Source organism: Amblyomma mixtum, chromosome 8 (assembly GCF_055824585.1).
Source record: "Amblyomma mixtum isolate Tamu chromosome 8, ASM5582458v1, whole genome shotgun sequence".
Lineage (NCBI taxonomy): Eukaryota > Metazoa > Arthropoda > Arachnida > Ixodida > Ixodidae > Amblyomma > Amblyomma mixtum.
The window spans coordinates 120,490,028-120,499,454 of NC_143019.1; the positions used below are offsets into that span (position 1 = coordinate 120,490,028).

Here is a 9,427-nt window from a genome sequence, read left to right on the forward strand (position 1 = left end):
GCTGCATAGATGCCTGGACCGAAGATGCCGTGCACTGTGGCCCTCGCAAAGTTGCCAGTGAGCGCGGCATTGTAAAGAAATAATGTGCCTAACAGAAAAACCATAAAAAGCTAATTTAGAGTTATTATATGTGACTAGGACCTTAACTAATAATTTGCATTTCCTCGGAAATGAGGGCGCTCGATATTCTTCGTAAAACTCGGTATCTTATGTTTCCATTCCTTCGGTGGTTGTAGCAGCACGTGCCATCGATTCCATAATTTTTTTCTTCGCAGTAAAGAGCATTGCGTATAATAACATGCTCCAACGAGTATCAGTTCAGTGCCCCCTTGTTCGAAAGACTGCAGATTTTGCCTTTTCCTTTGTTGTATGAAATGAAAATCGCGATGGTTGCGCCTGTGTGTGTGTCTCTTGCTTGCGCGGTTCAAACTCGCTTGCATAATAAAGTTTTCCATCCATCTTGCTTCGTCCTGTCCGTTGTGGGCGCAAAACTTTTTCATAAGTTGTAAATAACATAATACGAAATAAATACCCTCTTTCAAACAACATTTTTGTGTTGCCTAATGGGAATACCAGGCATGCAAGCAATATAAATTTTAATTAGCCTGTAATCCGAAACGCCTACGGAAAGCGCATAATTAAGTATAATGGAGTGAAAGTATGGAATAGCGTGCCACTGCAAACTAAAATGGCTAGGAACTTTCTCTTCTGCATTAAACGTTTCTACTTTTCTAAGGTTGAAGGGCACGTTTGGTGATCATTTACACATGTTTGCTTGAGCATTCATTATCATTGTTGATCATGTACAACCGAACTTTGTGTGCATTCTGTCAACGCATAATATGGGCCTCTACTAGATTCGTCTGTTGGCCCATCAGATTTTTGCATATGCTCTCTGTATTCACTTTGAAAGATGAATAATTTGATAAATAAAAAATAATATCAGTTGATGGTCAGCGCTTGTCTGTTTCCGTTCCACCCCATCCTTGATGCGCTGTTGAGGCTCTAGGAAAGCACTTTGTTGCCATACAATGATTTTGTTTTATGGAGGTTTATGGAGGTTTAACGTCCCAAAGTGACTGAGGTTATGAGGGACGCCGTAGTGAAGGGCTCCGGAAATTTCGTCCACCTAGGGTTCTTTTAACGTGCACTGACATCGCACAGCACACGGGTCTCTAGAATTTGGCCTCCATCGAAATTATATTTTTGTGCAAGATACAGTTCTCGCAATAGCATGTTGAATTTCGGCGATATAATACCCAGGAATTCTGGACAGAAGCATTCAAACAGTTTATTAACGCAATTTTTTTATATTGCCACGTATCAATGTAGTGTCCGTTCGTTCGCTCTCAGGCCGTAGGAAAGGGGTGTTATCATTTTTGTTCGTGACGCGACAAGCGGTCGGACTAATCTCGATTGATCGCTGCCATAAAGAGCTGCGTCTACGTTTTTCCAGATTACTGTAGATGATCTTGACCAGTTATCTCGAAGTTTCCTTGCCGGCTTTAAATTGAGCGATGCCGCGATCGGCAGGTATTTGTTGTTCGACGACTGACGAGCACGTTTGTTGCTTACGCTGTCGCCGAGTGATTCAGTTCCTTTGCGGGCGCAAGTCAGCCCAAATACAGAGCTTCGTTTGCAACCCTTGCTGCTCTATTCCTGACCGCTGGACTGCCGTCACTACAACGTGACAATATTGTAATATTTCGCTACAACAATGAATATATCCGCAGATTATTAACGTTTTTCCTCTCCTCAAAAACATACCCCATTAGTTTTCTGCGGCAGTCTTAACCCCCCGATGCGAGCGATGGACAACACTAAGAGAGAGAGAGAGACAAACTTTATTGTCCACCGATATAGGAGGCACCTTTACCTTCCCAACTCAGGTACGCAGACTCGGGAGGGACTCCGCGCCTAGAGGCGTGTGTGGCGAACCGCTTGGTTCTTCGAGGCCTCGGTCGCCAGGCGGATGGCTTCAAGTTAGTCTTCGGGTTTCGAGCTTCGAAGCAGAGACTCCCAGGCTTCCTCATCATGAATGTTTACGGCAGCTTGAGGTGAGTAGGGGCATTGCCAGATTATGCGCCCAGAGAGGGACACTAAACGACAAGCTCTAACAGAAATATTTTGCTACGCATTGCAAGAATGGGCCATTATCTTCAGTATTTCCATAGAAGTTCATTTCAATTCCACTATTCAGAATTGATGTACAAGAATTCTGGACGTGTCCAATTCGTATGTAAGGACACAAGGCTTGACATTTTATGTTGTCTATCATGCCACGCTTTCTGGAGCTCAGGAATGTTGTACGGAAACGTTTACGCTCCCTGACAACTTATTTCATTGCCCATTAAGGTGTAGCTGGTTCGAAATAGAATGGAACATTATGAAACAGCTAGTTGCTTCCATTAGAGAATGAAGTCCATGAGAATACTGTTATCATGGAAGGATTTGTACAAACAACTGTGAGCAAGTATACTCTGGGGAGGTGAAATTAGCTGCATTGAATGCCTTTGATCACAATATTGCCACACTGCAAGGAAGCATGCAAGCTGCACCGCTTGGACATATTTGATTTTTCTTAGTCAAGGCAAGCGCGGTTTTCATTGCTAAATATAGGGCAGCATACGGCCGTTAGCTAGGTGCCGTTTTTGAGGAGACGCGGACCTGTATGAGCAGAAGGGTTGGAACGAATGGAGAACGACTCGAACTGACCGCCGCTTCACCGTTCGATTAGCCCGATGTTTTGGAAACTGGCGGGATGTTTCCCGATACCAACGTGAGCGCTGACAGACGTGGGAAATGGCTTCGGCTAACACTTGATGCTCTGGCTGTGCGGAAAAATTAGCTCATACGTTCAGTTTAAATAGCTTGCCCGCTAAATGTTGCAGCCCGCGAAGCGCCCGTCTTAGACCAAGAGTTCGTAAAACGGTAGGATGAGTGCACTGAAGTCCTTTATTCCATAAGTCAGGATCACTCTCCCAGTAAGGGCCCGCTCCAGCGTGCATGTTTCAGTTTTATCCCCAGCGCTAGGGCCACACTGAACAAGCGCCATGCATGACACTGTCTATGTCGCACTGAATCCATCATGCCTTATTTACGTCCATAACTTATCGCTTAATTCCATGCGGCAGCTCGGCTGCTGGCAAATTCTCTGCCGGGAGCGTTGCATTAAGAAAGATAGTACGATCGACGTGTACCTAATGTTTAGACTCGCAGGAGAGGCAGAAAACTCTCTCCAGTGAGCTCATATGTGTACGCATGCGTGTGCGCCACCAGATGAGTATTCCCTGGTCGCCTTTGAAAGAAGCTGCAGTGTCTGGTGCAAGCAGCAGACACTGCATGACGCATCTGTGTTGTATTGTGTTAGGTAATGAAGAATCAGCGAAAAATAAATTAAGCATGGTTTAACCAAGGTTATACCAAAATGGCGAGCGATTGCTCTGATATGCTAGGCATACTAGAAAACAGCCGACAAACGGACGCCACGTAGAAAAGAGCACACAAGGACTCCTTCCAATGTCTATGCAGACGGTTACGATTCCTCATATTCCATTGAGAATAAGGCAAGCACACCTACGCGGCGTTTATATACGTGCCACACGCTTACACTCATCATGTGACCTGCCAGTAGTGCCAACTCGACGAAACTCATTTAAGGTGAAATATCAAAGGTGTAAAGGTCAGCCACCATGGTAGACATAAGGCACCATGGTGCACCTTTGGTAGACACGGACACAATAAGGTTTTAATTTGGTTAAACTTATTATACTGAGAAAGCATTCCCAAATCACCAACGCCAAATTTTGGCAATGGCCTTGGCCAAATTTGGAGGTCGCCATCCTGTCGGGCACGCTCAATTATGGTTGGACATCGATTTTGGGCCAAATCGGCCAAAGTCAAATTTGGGGTGTGGCCGGGGCCTAACTTGGAAATCGCCATTGTGTCGCGCACAGTTATACATCGCTTTTGGTCCAAATTGGCTAAGGTCAAATATCGGGGGTGGCCGAGGCCTAATTTGGAAATCGCCATTGTGTCGCGCACGTTTAGTTATGATTGGACACAGTTTTGGGCCAAATCGGCCAAAGTCAAATTTCGGGGTTGGCCGGGGCCTGATTTAGAAATCGCCATCGTGTCGGGCACGTTCAGTTATGGCTTGACATCGATTTTGGTCCAAATCGGCCAAGGTCAAATTTCGGGGGTGGCTCGTGCCTAATTTGGAAATCGCCATCGTGTCGTGCACGTTTAGTTATGGTTGGACATCAATTTTGGCCCAAATCGGCAAAGGTCAAATTTCGGGGGTGGCCCGGGCCTAATTTGGAAACCGCCACCGTGTCGGGCACGCTCAGTTATGGATTTACATCGATTTTGGTTCAAATCGTCCAAGGTCAAATTTCGGGGTAGCCTGGGACTAAGGCTTTCCAATGTCACACCAAGGTCAACGACGTGGAGGCGTTCGCATGTGGACGGACGCACTCCACATCGGCTCCGTGTCTTTTCGAAGATTCCGACCCAGCACCGACCCTGTGAGAAGAAGGAAGATGGACCTCTTCTTTCTCGTCTGCTACTAGCACCTTTCTAGAGCAATAAAAGTCTTTCCTACCTACCTACCACACCAAGGTCAAACTTATGCACATCCTGGAGACCAATATCTATTAGAGCTATCACTCTAAAAAAGATTGCAGAACACTTTCTATTTGTGTTTGAGAAGTCATAAATGCATTCGGCAAAAAGCCGGTTTCCATCCGCCTCGGTAGCGCAGTAGGCAGCGCGTCAGTCTCATAATCTGAAGGTCGTGAGTTCGATCCTCACCCGGGGCAGGCGGAGCGGTTATTATTTTCAACTTGAAATATAATTGCGTCTTTTTTTTCCCGCTAAGTAGGCATTTCATACAGATATTGTCCTCTCTCTGTACAAACCTGTTCTTTGAAAGTTAGGACCGGCACGAATAAATTTTTTGGGGCAGTAGCAAAATGGTGGTTTGAGCTAGTTGGTACATCTTCAAAATTTCACCAGCGCTGCGACTAGGAACAAGAACAGCGAAGGAAGACAAGGACAAGCGCTACTAACAACTGAAAGTTTATTTGAAAAAACACAGATTATTAAAGATATTACTAAGTACTGGAGCCACTTTTGAGCCAATGCACACCCCTGTTATTTGAACATATAGCCTGCCTTCCCATTGAACAATTGTGGATTTGAGATAAAATGACACAAGCTCCAAAAACGAGCCCACAGAAACGCCACACTTTGAAAAAAATGCTTCTTCATCATTATCCTCTACTATACATTTCTTAACACACTGGAGGAGCCTATCATGTGGCAATGAATACAATAAATCCTGCACATCAATACTAAACATATCACACGCACCAGGATTATTTAGTTTCAGATATTGCACAACCGCCACGGAATTATATACAAGAAACGGGTCTTCTACAGTCAGTGAACACAAATTACTTTGCAAAAAACTTGAAACAGCATGTTGCCAGGTTCCCCGTTCAGTAACAATGCAACGGAAGGGGATGTCAGTTTTGTGAGTTTTGGCAGCAAAAAACACTTCTAAAAAGTTGCCTCTCGCCTTCTTAATGGATGCTTGCAGGCCAACTAAATTCATATCACCTACCAGCCTTAACGCCTCGTTTTTTGCTTAAGGGCACTGGTACGCACAGGCTTAAAGTGTACGCACTGTGTACCCTTGAAGTTGAGCGCCCATCCAGTCGACATCTGCGCCTGTTCATTTTCATCGCGCTGCTTTAATTATGCACTAATCAGCTCTCAAAATTGTTGCTGCAGTAATCGAAGCTTCTCTATTGGCAGCAAAATATATTGGTTCAAATGCGCCGCTGTGGCAGTGTCCCCTTGCAGAATTCGCATTCATATGTTCACTGCAGTTAGCTCGGTGGTTGCACACCGCACCATGGTAATAACGCCATCCGGTTACGGTACATTAACACTCCCATTGAAGGCTTACAGACATAAAATTTTGGGGTGTCCTTTTTTTTTGCCTTGAAAGAGACCTATGGGCTCAGTAATGATATGAGCTCGAAACACCAGTGCGTAGCGTTAATAATTGATTACAAACGATTTTTACCGGCAGATTCCGTCTCGATATGCGCCAGCACTGAAGTGCAACCTGACTTCAGAGTCGACTGGCAAAAGTGGACTAACACATTCGACGTCGCTGTCTAGTCCTGGTGTATCTGAGAACAGCCAGTAAGTTCGGTGGCTCCACAATAATTAGTACATCAATCAATCAATCAATCAATCAATCAATCAATCAATCAATCAATCAATCAATCAATCAATCAATCAATCAATCAATCAATCAATCAATCAATCAATCAATCAATCAATCAATCAATCAATCAATCAATCAATCAATCAATTCATACTGTCAGCCTGTGCAGGCTATTACAGGAGTAGAAAACTGAATAAATGCACATCCAAAGGAAAAAAATCTCTGCCTCTCCCGTAACCGAGAGTAGAGTAAGCATGAAATGTTTACGGGCTTAACACGAAGCGTACGCGGACACGACGAGACGCAGGCCTGACAAGAATGTATATGCAGCGCGTTCGAAACTGTCTACAGTGCGTAGAGGCGAAAGCGTTTTCCGCACCACTTTGACTATATGTGACACTGGTCACGTCACCACTGGATGACGTCACACATAATTGATGACGAAGTAATGACAGATTACTAATTAGTGACTAATTACTGATTAATGACTAAATACTAACTAACTGCTAATTAATTACGCTTAAGCTTCGTCCTTAGGTGGTGGTGGTGAAAACAATTATTCAGAAGGGACAGGAACCCCAGTGGCGGTGGCCGCCGCCCGGGCGAGCCAGACTAAGGCTTGTTGGGCCTGTAAGTCGTGGCAGCCGAGCAGGATCGCCTCCCAGTCCTCCCGGGTTGGGATGGAGATGGGGTGAATGGCCGGGTTGGAGGGGCAGGCCCACACCATGCGATAGGTGTCCGAAGACACGGCACTACAGTGCGGGCAGTTGCCGCTAAAGGAGGGGTCGAAATGTTTTAGTGCTGCCGGGCACAGCAATGTATTGGTGAAGAGGCGGAGAAGGCGCCGCTCATCCGCCTTCTTGAGGCCTTTACATGGGCTAGGGTAAAGGCGATGGCTATTTTTGTAGTAGGTTGTGATATCTTTGAACGTATAGACCAGATTAAAATCGTATTCCTGATCAGGTGGGGAGGAGAAAACAGCCCGGTGAGAGAGCGCGCGGGCGGCTACGTCTGCTGTATCGTTTCCTGCCAACCCCTGATGAGTAGGGGCCCATATAAAGTAACGGTGTGCGAGGTCCGTATCCAGTATGCAATTTTGGTAGACTCTATAGGAGAGGAAGGGAGTGCAGCCTTGTTCGACGTTCCGACAGGCTGTTGACGCTGCCACCAGTTGTTGGCGCTGATGGGTCGGTTCGGCGTCGTTGCTAGCTCGCTGCTGCTGCTGCTCGCTTGACGGAACCGTGGTCAAGCTTCGACACCCGTTCCCACCACCACCAGGACAGGAGTGCCGCCAAGTCGAAGAGTTAAGTGATGGGAGGAAGATTACAAGAGGGTTTATTTACATCTTTTTACATCATGGTTAGAAGTGAGACTCTAGTGAGTTCTGAGAGGCTTGAAGAGAGCTCAAAATGAGGCGAAGTGAGCTGATCTGCCGCATTCGTTCTCGACATTTATAGCCTTCTCGTTCCCCAAAGTCCCTAGGTTGAGGACGCCCACGCCGGGGTGGGAGGGGCCCAGATCACAAACAACACAAACTTGTGCGCACAAACACACCACTGCACTTAGGGCCACGCCCACGTCACATGTTGAGTCTGAGGGAGAGAAGGTTGTCGTCGAGGTAGCGTTGACTGGTAGGTGATGGCCTCCGGCCAGTCGAAGGTTTCTGCGGGTCACCTACATCTGCTGATAATCAAAGACACCCGCCGCTCGAGGCCGGACGCAAGGTCACGAAAACGCCGAAAGTGGTTCCTCGTGCTTGGGTCGGAGATGATGCCCGCCAGCTTGTCGCGGTGCTTGGCACACCAAAGAGCAACCGGAGACGAGGCCCTTTGTTCCCTGGCACGGTCACGGCAAATGGGGAAGATAACGTTCGTCTCCCCGAGGCGGCGGCGGCGTTCTACACGTGCAGGCACTTTGTGAAGAGGGTCTGGTTTTGGTCCTGCACTCCAACCGGGCAAACTCCGTAATTGAAGTCAGCTGGCACCTGGGTCCTCTCCGCGCGTGCGGTCCAAGGCGGCAGGCCCGAAAGTAATCACGCTGAAGTTGCTCGCAGCTATGCACAGTAGAAACAGGTGTGCTGGCGGCCACCCGGCGAGACTTGTTGACGTCGATCTTAATAGCTCCTCCGCGGCCCGGAAAATCTCGAATGGCCAGCGTTCCCCACCGCTGGGCAGGAAGAGATGGGCTCGCGTCCACGTTGATATCTTGGCTTGCAACATCAACTCCCAAGGCAAACCCAAAACACCAAACCACCAACAAAGGAAAGCACAGATGGGACGTTCCAAACAACAAAGCACCGCTCCACGCGCAAGCGCTTGGAATTCACTCAAGACCCACCAGGCTTCCTTTTAATTCCAAACAAAATCCTGCTCCAGAATACTGATCCCTCAATTTTGCCCGAATTTAGGGTCAAAGCGAGCGTCCGCGTCACATCTGAGGTCGCCAAAGACAGACTGCCACGTTGTACGATAAGCGGTGGTCTGTCAAAGCCTACAAATTTAGAATAGAAACTCGATTCCTTATCAATCAAGCTCTGATCCCCAATACCGCCAGAATATCGAAAGTCTGCTTAAAATTTGGCCCACGCTCAGTTTAATCCTCTGGCACTTCTCAAAGAACCTTGATCGCTCGAGACTGATATTTAACTCTTCCAGTTAAACTCACAAAGATGCGACTGCGCATCAAAATCGGTACTCATTCCAAAGGCTTCTCTTAAACTCACTGTGTCAGGCGCCATAACCTATACACAAGCTGCTACAAGCGTTCTCCACAAAATTCTTCAGCCACTTCATTTGGTCAATCTCCGAATACCGCAATCGGATAACTATGACCACGCGCCAGTAAACACGAGTAAGCAAATGAGCCCAAATACACGTACTTTGCCTTTCGCAAGGCATTAGCTACACTGCCGTTAATGTAGCAACAACTGCCAGGTATCTCAACCAAGTCTGGCACGTCTGAGTCTACTATCGATACAACAGAAACCTGTGCCAACCTTCAAACACAGCAAAACTTGAATGCTCTGAACGGTTTCAACTATGCAGACAGCACATAGTCTTCTCAGGAATCTTCGCTACACTCCTTTAAGTGCCCTTATTTGTCGGTAGCACGGCAAACTGCCACTAATTTTTAATTCAGAATTTAATCTTTCTCAATTTTAAGAGAAAACACAGTAACGTCCAATCA

The 9,427-nt window shown here is 46.7% G+C and overlaps 1 non-coding gene across 1 annotated transcript; it reads left to right on the forward strand.

The window, feature by feature from the left end:
* Window positions 1-4,747: 4,747 nt before the first annotated feature.
* On the forward strand, window positions 4,748-4,820 carry TRNAM-CAU (transfer RNA methionine (anticodon CAU)). The gene has a single exon. It is a non-coding gene; the product is annotated as a tRNA-Met (tRNA).
* The last annotated feature ends 4,607 nt before the right edge of the window (window positions 4,821-9,427 follow it).